The sequence below is a fragment of the Oncorhynchus nerka genome, linkage group LG15, assembly GCF_034236695.1.
Source record: "Oncorhynchus nerka isolate Pitt River linkage group LG15, Oner_Uvic_2.0, whole genome shotgun sequence".
Classification (NCBI taxonomy): Eukaryota; Metazoa; Chordata; class Actinopteri; order Salmoniformes; family Salmonidae; genus Oncorhynchus; species Oncorhynchus nerka.
Window position 1 is genome coordinate 31,695,101 of NC_088410.1, and position 18,433 is coordinate 31,713,533.

Below are 18,433 nucleotides of genomic sequence, written 5' to 3' on the forward strand. Positions count from 1 at the left end.
TAAAGTGGTCCTATGGACATATACTCCAATCTCCACCATGGAGCTTTGCAACTACTTCAGGCTTATCTTTGGTCTCTTTGTTGTCTCTGATTAATGCCCTCCTTGCCTGGTCTGTGAGTTTTGGTGGGCGGCCCCCTCGTGGCAGGTTTATTATGGTGCCATATTCTTTCCATTTTTTAGTAATGGATTTAATGGTGCTCCGTGGGATGTTCAAAGTTTCTGATATTCTTTTATAACCCAATCTTGAGCTGTACTTCTCCACAACTTTGTCTCTGATCTGATTGGAGAGCTCATTGGTCTTCATGGTGCTGCTTGCTTCATGGTGCCCATTGCTTGCTGGTGGTGCAAACTCTGGGGCCTTTCAGATCAGGTCTATATATACTGAGATCACGTGACAGATCATGTGACACTTATATTGCACACGGGTGGACTTGATTGAACTAATTATGTGACTTCTGAGGAGGCTTTAGGGGCTTCATAGCAAAGGGGGTGAATACATATGCACACAGAACTTTCCGTTTTTTATATATATTGTGGCAAAGAAGGGGGTCGAGTGATAAGTGGCAGATATGTGAGAGCAGAACTAATAAACGGGCTCTGCCCGATCACTAAAATGGCCACCCCTGTCAGAACTACAGATCACAAAATGGCCGACCGCCAAAACTACAAGTCCCAGAAGCAAGGGGAACCCTCAGAAGGTGGAGCCGACTCACAGATAAAGGGTCAAGAAAAACCAGGAAGAGGAAGAGAGAGTGCTGGAAGGAGCTATGAACAATAGAGAAAGAGACTATAGAGATTGGCTGGATTTACTGTGTATGAGCTGGATTGTTTTGGATTTACCTGTTGGCGTTTGGACCTGGACCTACCGAGAACCCGATTCGTGTACCGAACCCTGCTATCCTTGACCTCGCCTACGGCTTGGGTGGACCAGGACAGAGAAACAAACACACAGGTACTGTCCTGTTCGAAAGAACTCTCATTCTTGGGTGATTTGGTGACAGTTTACCACTTAGTTTGTGACAAACGCTCCTAACCTTGAAGAGGTTTGCCACAATATATATATTTTTTAAACAAGTCATTTCTTTCATTTCACGTCACCAATTTGGGCAATTTTGTTTATGTCCATTACATGAAATTCAAATAAATATCAATTGAAATTACAAGTTGTAAATCAACAAAATAGGAAAAACGCCTAGGGGGTGAATACTTTTGCAAGGCACTGTACAGGTAACTGCCAAAATAAAGGAAACACCAACATAAAGCATCTGAATGAGGAATTCGGCCACCTCGCGCCGGGATAGCTCACTGCACCTCGGCATAGACTCTACAAGTGTCTGGAACTCTATTGGAGGAATGCTACACAATTCTTCCACATTAAATTCCATAATTTAGTGTTTTGTTGAGGGTGGAGGAATGCTCTGTCTCAGGCACAGCTCCCAGAATGTCCCATAGTGTTCAATTGGGTTGAGATCTGGTGACTGAGAAGGCCATGGCATATGGTTTACATCATGTTCATGCTCATCAAATCATTCAGTGACCACTCATGCCCTGTGGATGGGGGCATTGTCATCCTGGAAGAGACCACATAGATCTGCTTCAACATAGGTTGAAGTTTATCCCTCAGAAAGATTGTGTACTTACTGGTATTTACCTTGCCCTCTAAGGGGTTGAGTGGACCTAAACCATGCCAGGAAAAAGTACCCCACACCATAACAGAGCCACCAGAACCCTCATTTACTCAAGTGTTTCCTTTATTTTGGCAGTTACATGTAGGTCCATATGTAATATTATTGGATGACAGCACACATAGCTCTACACATATTACTAGATATCACTATTATAATCAATCAGACATTGATGCCAACAATCATCATAGTAAGAGGGGACTGAAGCAGTGGTGTAAAGTACTTAAAAACCCTTCAGGATCTGACCTTTTTTTTCTAAATTTCCCCTAAAATGACATACAGGCAGTTAGATCTGGGTAACTCAGGCCCTGAAGCAAGGATATGCATATTCTTTGTACCATTTGAAAGGGATTATTTGAAATACAAGAGAAAGGCCATCATGTTTTATTCCAGCCCAGCTGCAATTTAGATTTTGACCACTAGATGGCAGCAGTGTATGTGCAAAGTTTTAGACTGATCCAATGAACCATTGCATTTCTCTTCAAAATGTTGTATCAAGAATGCCCAAATGTGCCTAATTGGTTTATTAATAACATGTTCAAAACTGTGCACTCTGCTCAAAAAATAGCATGGTATTATTTCACTGTAATAGCTACTGTAACTTGGACAGTGCAGTTAGATTAACAAGAATTTAAGCTTTCTGCCAATTCAGATACTATGTCTATGTCCTGATACATTTTCTTGTTACTTACAACCTCATGCAAATCGCATTAGCCTACGTTAGCTCAATGTCCCGCAGGGTACCCAACGATCCAGAAGAAGTTTAAAGTAAAAATAATTGAAAGTACTAAAGTAATTTTTGGGGGTATTTGTACTTTACTTTACTATTTCCATTTTTGAGAACATTAACTTTTACTTCACTACATTCGTAATGTATTATTCATTTCTTACTGCATACATTTTCCCTGACACTCAAATCAAATCAAATGTATTTATATAGCCCTTCGTACATCAGCTGATATCTCAAAGTGCTGTACAGAAACCCAGCCTAAAACCCCAAACAGCAAGCAATGCAGGTGTAGAAGCACGGTGGCTAGGAAAAACTCCCTAGAAAGGCCAAAACCTAGGAAGAAACCTAGAGAGGAACCAGGCTATGTGGGGTGGCCAGTACTCTTCTGGCTGTGCCGGGTGGAGATTATAACAGAACATGGCCAAGATGTTCAAATGTTCATAAATGACCAGCATGGTCCAATAATAATAAGGCAGAACAGTTTAAACTGGAGCAGCAGCACGGCCAGGTGGACTGGGGACAGCAAGGAGTTATCATGTCAGGTAGTCCTGATGCATGGTCCTAGGCTTCAGGTCCTCCTCCGAGAGAATTAGAGAGAGCACACTTAAATTCACACAGGACACCGAATAGGACAGGAGAAGTACTCCAGATATAACAAACTGACCCTAGCCCCCCGACACATAAACTACTGCAGCATAAATACTGGAGGCTGAGACAGGAGGGGTCAGGAGACACTGTAGCCCCATCCGAGGACACCCCCGGACAGGGCCAAACAGGAAGGATATAACCCCACCCACTTTGCCAAAGCACAGCCCCCACACCACTAGAGGGATATCTTCAACCACCAACTTACCATAAAGAGACAATGCTGAGTATAGCCCACAATGATCTCCGCCACGGCACAACCCAAGGCGGTAAAAAAGTACTCGTTACATTTTGAATGTTTAGCAGGACAGGAAAATGGTCTTATTCACACACTTATCAAGATAACATCCCTGGTCATCCCTACTGCCTCTGAACTGGCGGACTCACTAAACACATGCTTCATTTGTAAATGATGTCCAAGTGATGGGGCAAAATAAGAAAATGATGTCATCTGGTTTTCTTTATATAAGGAATTTGAAATGAAAACCAAACACTTTTTGACTTTTACTCAAGTAATATTTTACTGGGTGACTTTTACTTTTACTTGAGTCATTTTCTATTAGGGTATCTTTACTTTTACTCAAGTAAGACAATTGGGTACTTTTTCCACCAATGGATAGAAGGATAGGTGTGGGGGATGATAAATAATTACCGCTGTGATTGACATGTCTGGTCAGGGGAGGGAGGGGCCTCCTCCCGCCTCATTAGCCGTGTCCATCCCAGTTTGCCGTGATTCTATGATGATGTCAAACGTGGTGCCAATTAGTGCCACTTACACTGGAAGGGCCCCTGAGGCCCCTCAGGAAGTGTGATACATCTGGGAGCCCTCAATGTCTGCTGCAGTATTGGTCTTATTTAAAGCGCAGTCGTGAGGTTTCCCCCCATCACACTTCATCCTGGATGGGTTATCGTAGGAAGACAGTTTGACTCTCTCTCTCTCTCTCCAGTCTGATGTCTACTGCTTCTTGTATCCTAGTGCAAGACTCTGCCTTGTTGAGTGTTGTTCACAACCTTGTCACACACAGTACTCCAGTGTTCTCACATCTGAAATGATGTTGATGAGCTGTCAGAATCAATAGAGAACAGGCCCGGAGGATGAAAGTTTCCCAATCTATTTTTATGTTTTTCATTTCTCTCCCCCCACCTCTCCGCCCATGTTTTTGTACTCATTAGAACATGAAACAGTTGTATTCTGGTTTGTTTTGTGTGTTGTGTTTTTCCTTTCTACACCACCTCGCTGTAGACTGTATGTAAACCCAAGACCCATGACATTGTGTTTCCTCGTCAAGTTGTTATGCCTCCACGCTTTGATAGTCGGAGAGTGTTATGTTTTTTATTCTTCTATTCAGCAGAACATTTGTTAACTGTAGTCAATTAGACCCAACCTGAGATTCAGCAGCTGACTGTCTATGGAGACTATTCACTCCACTGATCTTCCATGAACCCAGTTGACACACTGTAATTGAGAGCATCAGGTCTCGTATTCAGAGTAGGAATGTTGATCTAAGATCAGATCCCCCGGTCCGTGTAATCTCATTCAAAAGACCAAACTGATCCTAGATCAGCACTCCTTACTCAGAGTTACACTACACAGTGCCTTCGGAAAGTATTCTGACCCCTTGACTTTTTCCACATTTTGTTACTTTACAGCCTTATTCTATAATGGATTAAATAAATAAAAATCCTGAGCAATCTACACACAATACCCAATATTGACAAAACAGGTTTTTTAGACAATTTTGGAAAAAATTACAAACAGATATACCTTTCAAGTAGCGGGTCACTAATCCGGACACCTATAAGAAATCCCACTACGCCCTCAGATGAACCATCAAACAAGCAAAGCGTCAATTAAGATTGAATCCTACGACACCGGCTCTGACGCTTCGGATGTGGTAGGTCTTGAAAACTATTACGGACTACAAAGGGAAACCCAGACGCAAGCTGCCCAGTGACGCGAACATAGCACACGAGCCAAATGCATTTTATGCACGCTTCGAGGCAAGCAACACTGTTTTCAGAGCTGGTCATATGTGCACCTCAGACACGCTCAAGGTCCAAAATGATGTCATCACCGCAATCGATAAGATACAATACTGTGCAGCCATATTCATCAACCTGGCCAACGCTTTCGACTCTGTCAAATACCACATTCTTATCTGCAGACTCAACAGCCTTGGTTTCTCAAATGACTGCCTCGCTTGGTTCACCAACAACTTCTCTGATAGAGTTCAGTGTGCCAAATCGGAAGACCTGTTGTCCGGACCTCTGGCGGTCTCTATGGGGCTGCCACAGGGTTCAATTCTCTGGCCGACACTCTTCTCTGTATACATCAATGATGTTGCTCTTGCTGCTGGTGATTCTCTGATCCACCTCTACGCAGATGACACCATTTTGCATACTTCTGGGCCTTCTTTAGACACTGTGTTAACTAACCTCCAGACGAGCTTCAACTCTCCTTCCGTGGCCTCCAACTGCTCTTAAATGCAAGTAAAACTAAATGCATGCTCTTCAACCGATCGCCGCCCATACCTGCCTGCCTGTCCAGCATCACTGCTCTGGACGGTTCTGACTTAGAATATGTGGACAACTACAAATGCCTACGTGTCTGGTTAGACTGTAAACTCTCCTTCCAGACTCACATTAAGCATCTACAATCTAAAATTAAATCTAGAATATTTTTCCTATTTCGCAAAACAAAGCATCCTTCACTCATATTGCCAAACATATCCTTGTAAAACTGACCAGCCTACCGATCCTCGACTTCGGCGATGTCATTGTCAAAATAGCCTCCAACACTCTACTCAACTAATTGGATGCAGTCTATCACAGTCCCATTGGTTTTGTCACCAAAGCCCCATATACTACACACCACTGCGACTTGTACACTCTCGTTGGCTGGCCCTCGCTTCATAATCGTCACCAAACCCAGGTCATCTACAAGTCTTTGCTAGGTAAAGCCCCACCTTATCTCAGCTCACTTGTCACCATAGCAGCACATACCCGTAGCACGCGCTCAAGCAGGTATATTTCACTGGTCAGCCCCAAAGCCATTTCCTTCCAGTTCTCTGCTGCCAAGGACTGGAACGAACTGGAAAAATCACTGAAATCTCTCACTAAATTTAAGCACCAGCTGTCAGAGCAGCTCACAGATCACTGCACCTGTACACATAGCCCATCTGTAAATAGTCCATCCAACTACCTCATCCCCATACTGTTTTTATTTATTTATCTTGCTCCTTTGCACCCCAGTAAAATTGTTGGGGCAATATGTGAATTGGTCTAGGGTATCCGGGGGAGGATGCCGTTGATGTGAGCCATGACCAGCCTTTCAAAGCACTTCATGGCTACTGACGTGCGTGCTACAGCGCGGTAGTCATTTAGGCAGGTTAGTTTCGCTTCCTTGGGCACAGGGACCATGGTGGTCTGCTTGAAACATGTAGGTATTACTGACTCAGTCAGGGAGAGGTTGAAAATGTAGGTTAACGAGATTGCCTTCACATTTTACAGTAGAAAATGTCTATATACATTGTGTGCAAATAAGGTAAGATAAGGGATGTATAAGGCAATAAATAGGCCATTACAATATAGCAATTACCCACTGGAGTGATAGATGTGTAGAAGTATCTACTTGAACATTAATCTTCTACACATCTAAATCTTACCGATTTTGGCTCACTCCTCCATACAGACCTTCTCCAGATCATTCAGGGTTCGGGGCTGTCGCTGGGCAATACGGACTTTCAACTCCCTCCAAAGATTGTCTATTGGGTTCAGGTCTGGAGACTGGCTAGGCCACTCCAGGACCTTGAGATGCTTCTTACGGAGCCACTCCTTAGTTGCCCTGGCTGAGTGTGTCGAAGCGTTGTCATGCTGGAAGACCTTGCTGGAAGATCTTCAATGTTCTTACTGAGGGAAGGAGGTTGTTAGCCAAGATATTGCGATACATGGCCCCATCCATCCTCCCCTCAATACGGTGCAGTCGTCCTGTCCCCTTTGCAGAAAAGCATCCCCAATGAATGATGTTTCCACCTCCATGCTTCACGGTTGGGATGGTGTTCTTGAGGTTGTACTCATCCTTCTTCTTCCTCCAAACACGGCGAGTGGAGTTTAGACCAAAAAGCTCTATTTTTGCCTCATCAGACTACATGACCTTCTCCCATTCCTCCTCTGGATCATCCAGATGGTCATTGGCAAACTTCAGACGGGCCTGGACATGCATTGGCTTGAGCAGGGGGACCTTGCGTGCGCTGCAGGATTTTAATCCACGACGGCGTAGTGTGTTACTAATGGTTTCCTTTGAGATTGTTGTCCCAGCTCTCTTCATGTCATTGACCAGGTCCTGCCGTGTAGTTCTGGGCTGATCCCTCACCTTCCTCATGATCATTGATGCCCCACGAGGGGAGATCTTGCATGGAGCCCCAGACTGAGGGGGATTGGATTGACCATCATCTTGAACTTCTTCCATTTTCGAATAATTGCGCCGAAAGTTGTTGCCTTCTCACCAAGCTGCTTGCCTATTGTCCTGTAGCCCATCCCAGCCTTGTGCAGGTCTGCCATTTTATCCTTGGTCCTTACACAGCTCTCTGGTCTTGGCCATTGTGGAGAGGTTGGAGTCTGTTCGATTGAGTGTGTGGACAGGTAACAAGTTCAAACAGGTGCAGTTAATGCAGGTAATGAGTGGAGAACAGGAGGTCTTCTTAAAGAAAAACTAACAGGTCTGTGAGAGCCGGAATTCTTACTGGTTGGTAGGTGATCAAATACTTATGTCATGCAATAAAATGCAAATGAATTACATAAAAGTCATATAATGTGATTTTCTGGATTTTTGTTTTAGATTCCGTCTCCCACAGTTGAAATGTACCTATGATAAAAATTACAGACCTCTACATGCTTTGTAAGTAGTAAAACCTGCAAAATCGGCAGTGTATCAAATACTTGTTCTCCCCACTGCATATTAGAATGCTGTTCATTGACTACAGCTCAGTGTTCAACACCATAGTGTCGACAGCTCATCACTAATCTATGTACCCTGGGACTAAACACTTCCCTCTGCTACTGGATCCTGGACATCCTGACAGGCCGCCCCCAGGTGTTAAGGGTAGGCAACAACACGTCTGCCACTCAACACTGGGGCCCCCCAGGGGTGTGTACTTAGTTCCCTCCTGTACTCCCTGGCCAAACACTACTCCAACACCATCCTTAAGTTTGTTGATGACACAACAGTGGTATGTTGGCCTGATCACTGACAACGATGAGGCAGCCTATAGGGAGGAGGTCAGAGAACTGGCAGTGTGGTGCCAGGACAACAACCTCTCCCTCAATGTGAGCAAAACAAAGGAGCTGATTGTGGACTACAGAAAAAGGCTGGCCGAACAGGCCTCCATTGACATCAACGGGGCTGTAGTGGAGCGGAACATGAGTTTCAAGTTCCTTTGTGTCCACATCACCAATGATCTATCATGGTCCAAACACACCAAGACAGTCGTAAAGGAGGGCACGACAAACCTTTTCCCCTCAGGAGACTAAAAAGATTAGGCATGGGTCCCCAGATCCTCAAAACGTTCTACAGCTGCACCATCGAGAGCATCCTGACCGAATGCATCAACACCATGTATGGCAACTGCTCGGCATCTGACCGTAAGGCGCTACAGAGGGTAGTGTGTATGGCCCAGTACATCACTGGGGCCAAGCTTCCTGCAATCCAAGACCTATATAATAGGCGTGTCAGAGGAAAGCCCATAAAATTGTCAGAGACTCCAGTCACCCAAGTCACGGCAAGCAGTACCGGAGCGCCAAGTCTTGGACCAAAAGGTTCCTTAACAGCTTCTACCCCCAAGCCATAAGTCTACTGAACAATTAATTAAATGGCCACCGGATTATTACATTAACCCCCCCCCCCCACCCCCGCCATTTGTTTTGTACACTGCTGCTACTCGCTGTTTATTATCTATGCATAGTCACTTCACCCCTACCTACATGTACAAATTACCTCTAACCTGTACCCCCACACACTGACTTGGTACCGGTACCCCCTGTATATAGACTCGTTATTGTTGTGTTTTTGGGTTCCTTTTTATAATGTTGTACTTTAGCTTATTTGGTAAATATTTTCTAAACTCTTCTTGAACTGCACTGTTGGTTAAGGGATTGTAAGTAAGAATTTCACAGTAAGGTTGTTGTATTTGTACATGTTGTATTCGGCGCATGTGACATAAAGTTTTATTTGATTTTGATTTGATATTTACATAATTATTCAGACCTTTTGCTATGAGACTCGAAATTGAGCTCAGGTCCATCCTGTTTCCATTGTCCGTAGAGCTCCGAAACAGGATTGTGTCGAGCAACAGATCTGGGGAAGGGTACCAAAAAATGAATGCCTGCAGCATTGATTGTCCCAAGAACACAGTGGCCTCCATCATTCTTAAATGGAAGAAGTTTGGAACCACCAAGACTCTTCCTAAAGCTGGCCATCTGGCCAAACTGAGCAATCGGGGAAGAAGGAAGGGAGGTGACCAAAAACCCGATGGTCACTATGACAGAGATCTAGAGTTCCTCTGTGGAGATGGGAGAACCTTCCAGAAGGACACATCACTCCACCAATCAGGCCTTTATGGTAGAGTGGCCAGATGGAAGCCACTCCTCAGTAAAATGCACATGGCAGCCTGCTTGGAGTTTTCCAAAATGTACCTAAAGACCATGATAAACAAGATTCTCTGGTCAAATGAAACCAAGATTAACTTCTTGCGGCGAGCCATCCCGGATCCGGGATCGTGAATACAGCCTCAAGCTCATTACCATAACGCAACGTTAACTATTCATGAAAATCGCAAATTTTCTACATAACTCTTCAAAGATCTATCGTTCGTGGAAGTGTGCTTTCACCTCTGTATCGCATGTGAAAATGCATAACGCAACGTTAACTATTCATGAAAATCGCAAATGAAATGAAATCAATATGCTAAGCTCTCAAGCTTAGCCTTTTGTTAACAACACTGTCATCTCAGATTTTCAAAAATATGCTTCTCAACCATAGCAAAACTAGCATTTGTGTAACAGTATTGATGGCTATTGATAGCTAGCATTAGCATTTAGCGTTAGCATTCAGCATTAGCATTAGCATTTAGCATTAGCATTTTTCATTAGCATTTTGCGTTAGCATCAGCAGGCAACATTTTCACAAAAACCAGAAAAACATCGGATGTTTTCAATGAGGAGACTCTCAGTTAGATAGCAAATGTTCAGTTTTTCCTGAAAGATTATTTGTGCAGGAGAAATCGGTCCGTTTTCTGCGTCATGTTTGGCTACCAAAAAACCCTGAAAATTCAGTTAGAAAAACGCCAAACTTTTTCCAAAATAACTCCATAATATCGACTGAAACATGGCAAACGTTGTTTAGAATCAATCCTCAAGGTGTTTTTCTACATATCTCTTCAATGATATATCGTTCGTGGAAGTGTGCTTTCACCTCTGTATCCCATGTGAAAATGCATGCAGCTGAGAATTACGCACCAATTTAGACAAAGGACACCGGGCGGACCCCTGGCAAATGTAGTCTCTTATGGCCAATCTTCCAATGATATGCCTACAAATACGTCACAATGCTGCAGAAATCTTGGACGAACGGCGGAGAGCATAAGCTCATGCATGGCACATTCACAGCCATATAAGGAGACGATAGAAAAACAGAGCCTCAAAAATTCAGCTCATTTCCTGTTTGAGGTTTGATCTTGGTTTCGCCTGTAGCATGAGTTCGGTGGCACTCACAGATAATATCTTTGCAGTTTTGAAAACGTCAGTGTTTTCTTTCAAAGCTGCCAATTATATGCATAGTCGAGCATCTTTTCGTGACAAAATATTGCGCTTAAAACGGGAACGTTTTTTTATCCAATAATGAAATAGCGCCACCATAGCTTCAACTGGTTAAACTCTTTGGCCTGAATGCCAAGAGTTACATCTGGGGGAAACCTGGCACCATCCCTACCCTTGAAGCATGGTAGTGGCAGTATTATGCTGTGGAGATGTTTTTCAGACGCAGGGACTAGGAGACCAGTCAGGATCGAGGCTTAGATGAACAGCGCAAAGTACAGAGAGATCCTTGTTGAAAATCTGCTCCAGAGCGCTCAGGACAATGACCCTAAGCACACAGCCAAGACAACGCAGGAGTGACTTCAGTACAAGTCTCTGAATGTCTTTGAGTGGCCCAGCCAGAGCCTGAACTTGAACCGAATCGAACATCTCTGGAGAGACCAGAAAAATACTCTTCAGCGACGCTCCCCATCCATCCTGACAGAGCTTGAGAGGATCTACAGAGAAGAATTGGAGAAACTCCCCAAATACAGGTGTGCCATGCTTGTAGCGACATAACCAAGAAGACCCGAGACTGTAATCGCTGCCAAAGGTGAACTGAGTAAATGGTCTGAATACTTATTTAAATGTGGGGTATTGTGTGTAGATTGATGGGGGGGGACGATTTAATACATTTTAGAATAAGGCTGTAACCTAACAACATTTTGAAAAGGTCAAGGGATCTGAATACTTTCCGAAGGGACTGTATATGCAAACGTCTGTGACCACCCCTTCAAATGAGTGGATTTGGCTATTACAGTCACACCCATTGCTGACAGGTGTATAAAATTGAGCGCACAGCCATGTAATCTCCTTCTACTACCAATGTTTGTCTAATGGTCTTACTGAAGAGCTCAGTGACTTTCAAAATGGCACCGTCATTTGATGCCACCTTACCATCAAGTCAATTCATAGAATTTCTACACTGCTAGATGTGCCTCGGTCAACTGTAAGTGCTGTTATTGTGAAGTGGAAATGTCTAGCAACAATGGCTCAGCCGCGACGTGTAGACCACACAAGCTCATAGAAGGGGACCGCTAAGTGTTGCAACACTCACTACTGAGTTCCAAACTGCCTCTGGAAGCAGAAAAGCCTAAGATCACCATACGTAATGCCAAGCGTTAGCTGGAGTGGTGTAAAGCTCGCCGCCATTGTACTCTGAAGCAGTGGAAACGCATTCTCTGGAGTGAGGAATCACGCTTCACCATCTGAAACGCTGACTGCGAGCCAGGCCTAATTGCCCAACATCAATACCCGACCTCACTAATGCTCTTGTGGCTGAATGGAAGCAAATCCCCGCAGCAATGTTCCATCATCTAGTGGAAAGCCCAGAATATTGGAGGGGGACCCATTCCATAGTAATGCCCAAGATTTTGGAATGAAATGTTCGACGAGCAGGTGTCCACATACTTTTGGTCATGTAGTGTATGGGATAGGATTTGTTGCATCCCAAATGGCACCCTATTTACTAGTAGCCTACACTACCAGAGCCCTATAGGTCCTGCGTGGCATTTGGGGCATTCATTCAATGTGGTATTGTGTTGTGACTCTGTTCCAGGGTCATTTTTGATGAGGGGCGGCAGTGGGCCCATTGGTGCCTCTGTTCATGGAATGGATGCTGGTGGAGGCCGGGACAGAGATCCAGATCATGACGTGACTAGGGACGATGGAGGAATGGAGGGATGACATGAGTAGTGATGAATGATCTAGAGATGGGGGTTGATGTTCTTTTGTCCTCTGTTCTTTTGGGACCCTGTTCCTTTTGGCAAGGAGGCAGTGGGGGTGGGGAGAAATGGAGGGATGATGTGTTTCGACTCACTGTCCCATTCTTTTTTGAGGGAGGGATTATTGGAGATGAAGCGAGAGAGAAATGATATGATGTGTTTAATCTTTCTTCCATTCTTTTGGGACTGTTCCTTTTGGTGAAAGGGAGGATTTATGTAATTTCTCTCCTCGTTCTCTTGGGAACCCTGTTCCTCTTGGAGAGAAGGTATGGGAGGATGGGGAGGAAAGAATATAGGGGTGGGAGAGAGGAATTTGAATTCAACGAATGCTGATGCCTCGTTTTTATTAACATACGTCTAAATGAGAGATGAGGTTTGATTAATAAGGGTTGTCAGTATATTAGCTTAGGACTGATAGACATGTTTAACAAGGAATTTTCAATTACACATAGACTTGAGGTAATTGTTGAAAACTTCTGGCGCTAACCACCCCTGTCAAGTTATATTAACTTGTGTATCCATCCAGTTGCCATGTTCATTGTGAAGGAACAGTGTATCTCACTTTTTCAGACACTTTAGCCATAGGTCCGAGTCAATCTTCAACAGGATATATACAGAAGGAGACTTTCAGACGTGGCACCTTCACAATAAGGTAAGACCTCTTCAACAGGAAGTCAGTCCAACGTATCAATATGTGGCCTGATTAAATAATACCAACGAATTTACACAGTAGTTAATGAGGGGTACCGGTTTCTCCAGGTAACCATCTGAAATGAAAATGGTTGGCTCAACCTTCAGTAAGATATATTTTTACCCGACCATCCTTGAACGCTTGAAAACATAAACAGGCCTAATTGCCCAACATCAATACCCAACCTCACTAATGCTCTTGTGGCTGAATGGAAGCAAATCCCCGCAGCAATGTTCCAACATCTACTGGAAAGCCCAGAAGATTGGAGGGGGACCAAAGGGGGGACCAATTCCATAGTAATGCCCAAGATTTTGGAATGAAATGTTCAACGAGCAAGTGTCCACATACTTTTGGTAATGTAGTTTATGGGAAAGGATTTGTTGCATCCCAAATGGAACCCTATTTACTAGCCTACAGTACTTTAGTAGCCTACACTACCAGAGCCCTATAGGTCTTGCCTGGCATTTGGGGCATTCATTCAATGTGTTATTGTGTTGTGACTCTGTTCCAGGGTCATTTTTGATTAGTGGCGGCAGTGGGCCAGACACAGCTTCTCATTGGTGCCTCTGTTCGTGGAAGGGATGCTGGTGGAGGCCGGGACGATGGAGGAATGGAGGGATGACATGAGTAGTGATGAAAGGGTAGGGGTGAAAGGTATCCATTATAATAAAAACACCATGAATCTATACAGACTATTGTTAAAAAAGAAGATAGACAACTTTAGCGTTGTTCCATACTTAGACTATCAACTGTAAAAAGTGAACACAACAGAACAAGTTACAACCGAAGTATCTGATCATCAATTAATTTACACAGCAGCCCCATATCATCACGTAGGCCTACATGCACTTAGAATGTTCTATTTTATTCCATGATACTGTTGTTACAAAACAGATGTGTGTTGGCTGGGATTAGGGCATAGGCATATAAGAGCATCTGCTAGTGTAATGGATGTGAAACTGCTAGCTTAGTTAGCGGTGCGCCCTAAATAGCGTTTCAATCGGTGACGTCACTTGCTCTGAGACCTTGAAGTAGTGGTCGATGGGTAACGATGCTTCGTGGGTGACTGTTGTTGATGTGTGCAGAGGGTCCCTGGTTCGTGCCCGGTTATGGGCGAGGGGACGGTCTAAAGTTATACTGTTACACTACGCTTCTGCTGAGGTAGAAGGGTAGCCTAATGGTTAGAGTGTTGGACTAGTACCCGAAAGGTTGCAAGTTCAAATCCCCAAGCTGACAAGGTACAAATCTGTCGCTCTGCCTTTGAACAGGCAGTTAACCCACTGTTCCTAGGACATCATTCCTTTATCAGCTGTCATTGAAAATATGAATTTGTTCTTAACTGACTTGCCTAGTTAAATAAAGGTTAAAAAAAGGCTCAATTAACAAAGTAGGCATGCATAGCTCACAGCCTAATCCTCAAACCAAAGACTGGCCAAATGTGTTTCTATTTAATTCTAACTACCAAAAAAGTACTGTTTATGTGTTTCTTTTAATGCTGAGCACCCCTGCCAGCCTGTAGCGTGTCACAAATGTTTCTCAATTGATTCCTTAAATGGCAGGCCTGGAAATAATAATAATACTATAACAATAATACATTATTGTTCCTTCTTAGGCTGCCTTGCTTGCTGCTGACTGATTTTAGAGGTAGTATGTTGTAGCCTGTTGGAATGTAGAACGCCAATTAATACAGTAAATGTTTTGTCTCATCGGCTTTAGAATGTTGTAGTGCAGCCTCTGAATGTCAAATAGACAAACCAAAGATATCCCATATGCATTGTAGTCCCGTCCTCCCCCAGCATTTTACTGCTGGTTTGCGGACTAAAGCGTTGTTATAGATCACTTTATGTAATAAAAAATAACAAGCTAACAAGGGGGTAGGCCTTATGCTTTTAGCCATTTTTTTTAACAAACGCCACAATACCCTCAAATACCCCCTGAATTCGAGCCCTGGTTTTAACTTAACATACCAAGCTCTCCACTGACACTGAGATATTTAAGGAGTGTAATGGTGTCTGAAGGAAATGGCTGACAAAGTCTATGGAAGGTAGACTATAATTTCATCTGTCAGGCCTACCTCTTATTTCTTGAATAGGAAGAAATAGGCTCCAACACAAAACCCTTTTGTTGTTAATAGCCTAAAGCAAACTAAACTGCTGCTTCTACATAGTAATTTAGGTAATTATGTAAATTGCTTGAATATGGCTTAACGTGAAGTCAATAACTCTGCTAAATAGGTTCATTATGAGCAACAAAATATATAGTTTTATTAAAATCAATTATATCAGTAGCAAGCTTACCTCGGCTCCTCCTTTTAATCTTCGCATTCTCAAACTGAAAAGGGCATCAGTAGGCCTCGTCCGTGCGATATATCATTTTTTGGACAAATCCGTAAGAAGCCTTTGACCCGCCTCTTAAGGGGCCACCTGACACAGCACAGTCATTTGTTAGGCAGCACAAAAGGGTTTACATCAGCAAGAGCAGGGCAGGCCCGGGGCTCATGATTGGGCACGCCTATCCATTGCAGTGTGTAATGCCGTGTAACCTAGTTTTATATACATCGTTCCAGCAGCTCAAAAACTCAGGAGGGAAGTACATTTTCTAAGAAATATAACTTTGCCCTGTTTTTCTCCTAGCATACTCTTCATATAGCCTAGGCTTATAGCATATAGTATAGTCTATGGATCATTTTATTGAGACCACAGTAGTGGCACTTGATATTGCTCGCCTAGCAGAGAATCAGGGATGAAGGGCAGCATCGGGCACACATTGAGATACTATAATAAGCCATTAAGTCTCAATCCCTGAGCAATACGATATTGAATCGATTCCAAATTACCTGAACCTCCCTGGACTAAACAAAAAAAAAACTCCTGTCTCAGCCTCCAGTATTTATGCTGCAGTAGTTTGTGTCGGGGGCTAGGGTTAGTTTGTTATATCTGGAGTACTTCTCCTGTCCTATTCGGTGTCCTGTGTGAATCTAAGTGTGCATTCTCTAATTCTCTCCTTCTCTCTTTCTCTCTCTCTGAGGACCTGAGCCCTAGGACCATGCCCCAGGACTACCTGACATGATGACTCCTTGCTATCCACAGTCCACCTGACCATGCTGCTGCTCCAGTTTCAACTGTTCTGCCTTATTATTATTCGACCATGCTGGTCATTTATGAACATTTGAACATCTTGGCCATGTTCTGTTATAATCTCCACCCGGCACAGCCAGAAGAGGACTGTCCACCCCACATAGCCTGGTTCCTCTCTAGGTTTCTTCCTAGGTTTTGCCCTTTCTAGGGAGTTTTTCCTAGCCACCGTGCTTCTACACCTGCATTGCTTGCTGTTTGGGGTTTTAGGCTGGGTTTCTGTACAGCACTTTGAGATATCAGCTGATGTATAAATAAATTTGATTTGATACTGTAATCCCATGTGTATGTGTTTCACATGGCGAGCCGTGTGTGATGGGCCAGAAATGCAGATCAGGAAACTATTGCATGCAGGGAAAAGATTACGCCAAAGTCCTCTCTGCTACGTCGTGTATCTGTCGGGCCCACGACTTTGAATGGCACTTATAGTATACTAGTATAATAACTCACAATTGCAGTATAATATGACACATGTCCGAGCACATCTTTTATCACAAAGTATTTCTTTTTCAAATCTAAACATGAGTAGATAAACAGAAGTTCACATTCCATAATGTCTATGCGTGTTGTATGATGCTTTGTGTATGTTGTCCCATTTAAGCCAATTTTGCATTTAATACACTATTTCAGGATCCCATTCATTTAGTTCATTTTCGTTGTCAGTGCTCCAATTATCAGATATGGTTGGGGACCATTTAACGCAATTTGCTCCTAACGTCTGTCTCTCGGCTGAGCTCGTTTTTCTATGCTTAAAATAAGGTCGAGAAGATGAGAGCTGTTAATAGATTGTAGATGTTTTTATCTTCTAAAGGCAGGGAAGAGAAAAGCAGTGATACATTTGGATTTAAATGGCAGCGGTATCAGGTCAGACTGAGTTTTAATTAGAATCCATTAGTCTCCTGTGATATCTCTCTCTCTCTCTCTGGTGATAGAGACATTGAAATTAAAAATACGAAAACTATCTCTTTGAGAAACGTTCAGAGTGAATAACAATACAACTTTTAATTGACTTTGAAGTGTAAACAAAAGTCAAGGGCTGAAATGTTTACTTATTGTGTAACAGGGTGACAATGCAGCGGCCTGTTCTGTGAAGAAAAGGTCCACGGGTTGATTCCAAAGTGGGACATTGACTAGACAGAAATCAGAGGTTATATACTTAACAAAAATATAAATGCAACATGCAACAATTTCAAAGATTTTACTGAGTTACAGTTCATATGAGGAAATCATTGAATTGAAAAAAAAAAATGATTAGACCCTAATCTATGGATTTCACATGACTGGGAATACAGATCTGCATCTGTTGGTCACAGATACCTTAAAATGAAATGGGCCTCACAATGGGCTTCAGGATCTTGTCATGCTATTTCTGTTTGTTGTCTGTTTGTTGTCTGTAGCTTATGCCTGCCCACACCATAACCCCACAGCCGCCATGAGGCACTCTGTTCACAATGTTGACAGCAGAAAACCGCTTGCCCACACGACGACATACAAGTGGTCTGACGTTGTGAGGCCGGTTGGACGTACTTCCAAATTCTCTGAAACGATGCTGGAGTTGGCTTATGGTAGAGAAATTAACATTAAATTATCTGGCAACAGCTCTGGTGGACATTCCTGCAGCCAACATGCCAATTCCACGATTCCTCAAAACTTGAGACATCTGTGGCTTTATGTTGTGAGACAAAACTGCACATTTAAGAGTGGCCTTTTATTGTCCACATCACAACATTTAAGTCATTTAGCAGACGCTCTTATCCAGAGCGACTTACAAATTGGTGCATTCACCTTATGACATCCAGTGGAACAGTAGTGCATCTAAATCTTTTAAGGGGGGTGAGAGGGATTACTTTATCCTATCCTAGGTATTCCTTAAAGAGGTGGGGTTTCAGGTGTCTCCGGAAGGTGGTGATTGACTCCGCTGTCCTGGCGTCGTGAGGGAGTTTGTTCCACCATTGGGGGGCCAGAGCAGCGAACAG

General features: G+C 43.4%; 1 long non-coding RNA gene across 1 annotated transcript; it reads left to right on the top strand.

The window, feature by feature from the left end:
* The first annotated feature begins 536 nt into the window (after positions 1-536).
* On the top strand, positions 537-17,456 carry LOC115142429 (uncharacterized). The gene is made up of 4 exons (XR_003865501.2): positions 537-952; positions 12,467-13,284; positions 13,835-13,977; positions 16,351-17,456. It is a non-coding gene; the product is annotated as an uncharacterized LOC115142429 (long non-coding RNA).
* Positions 17,457-18,433: the final 977 nt, after the last annotated feature.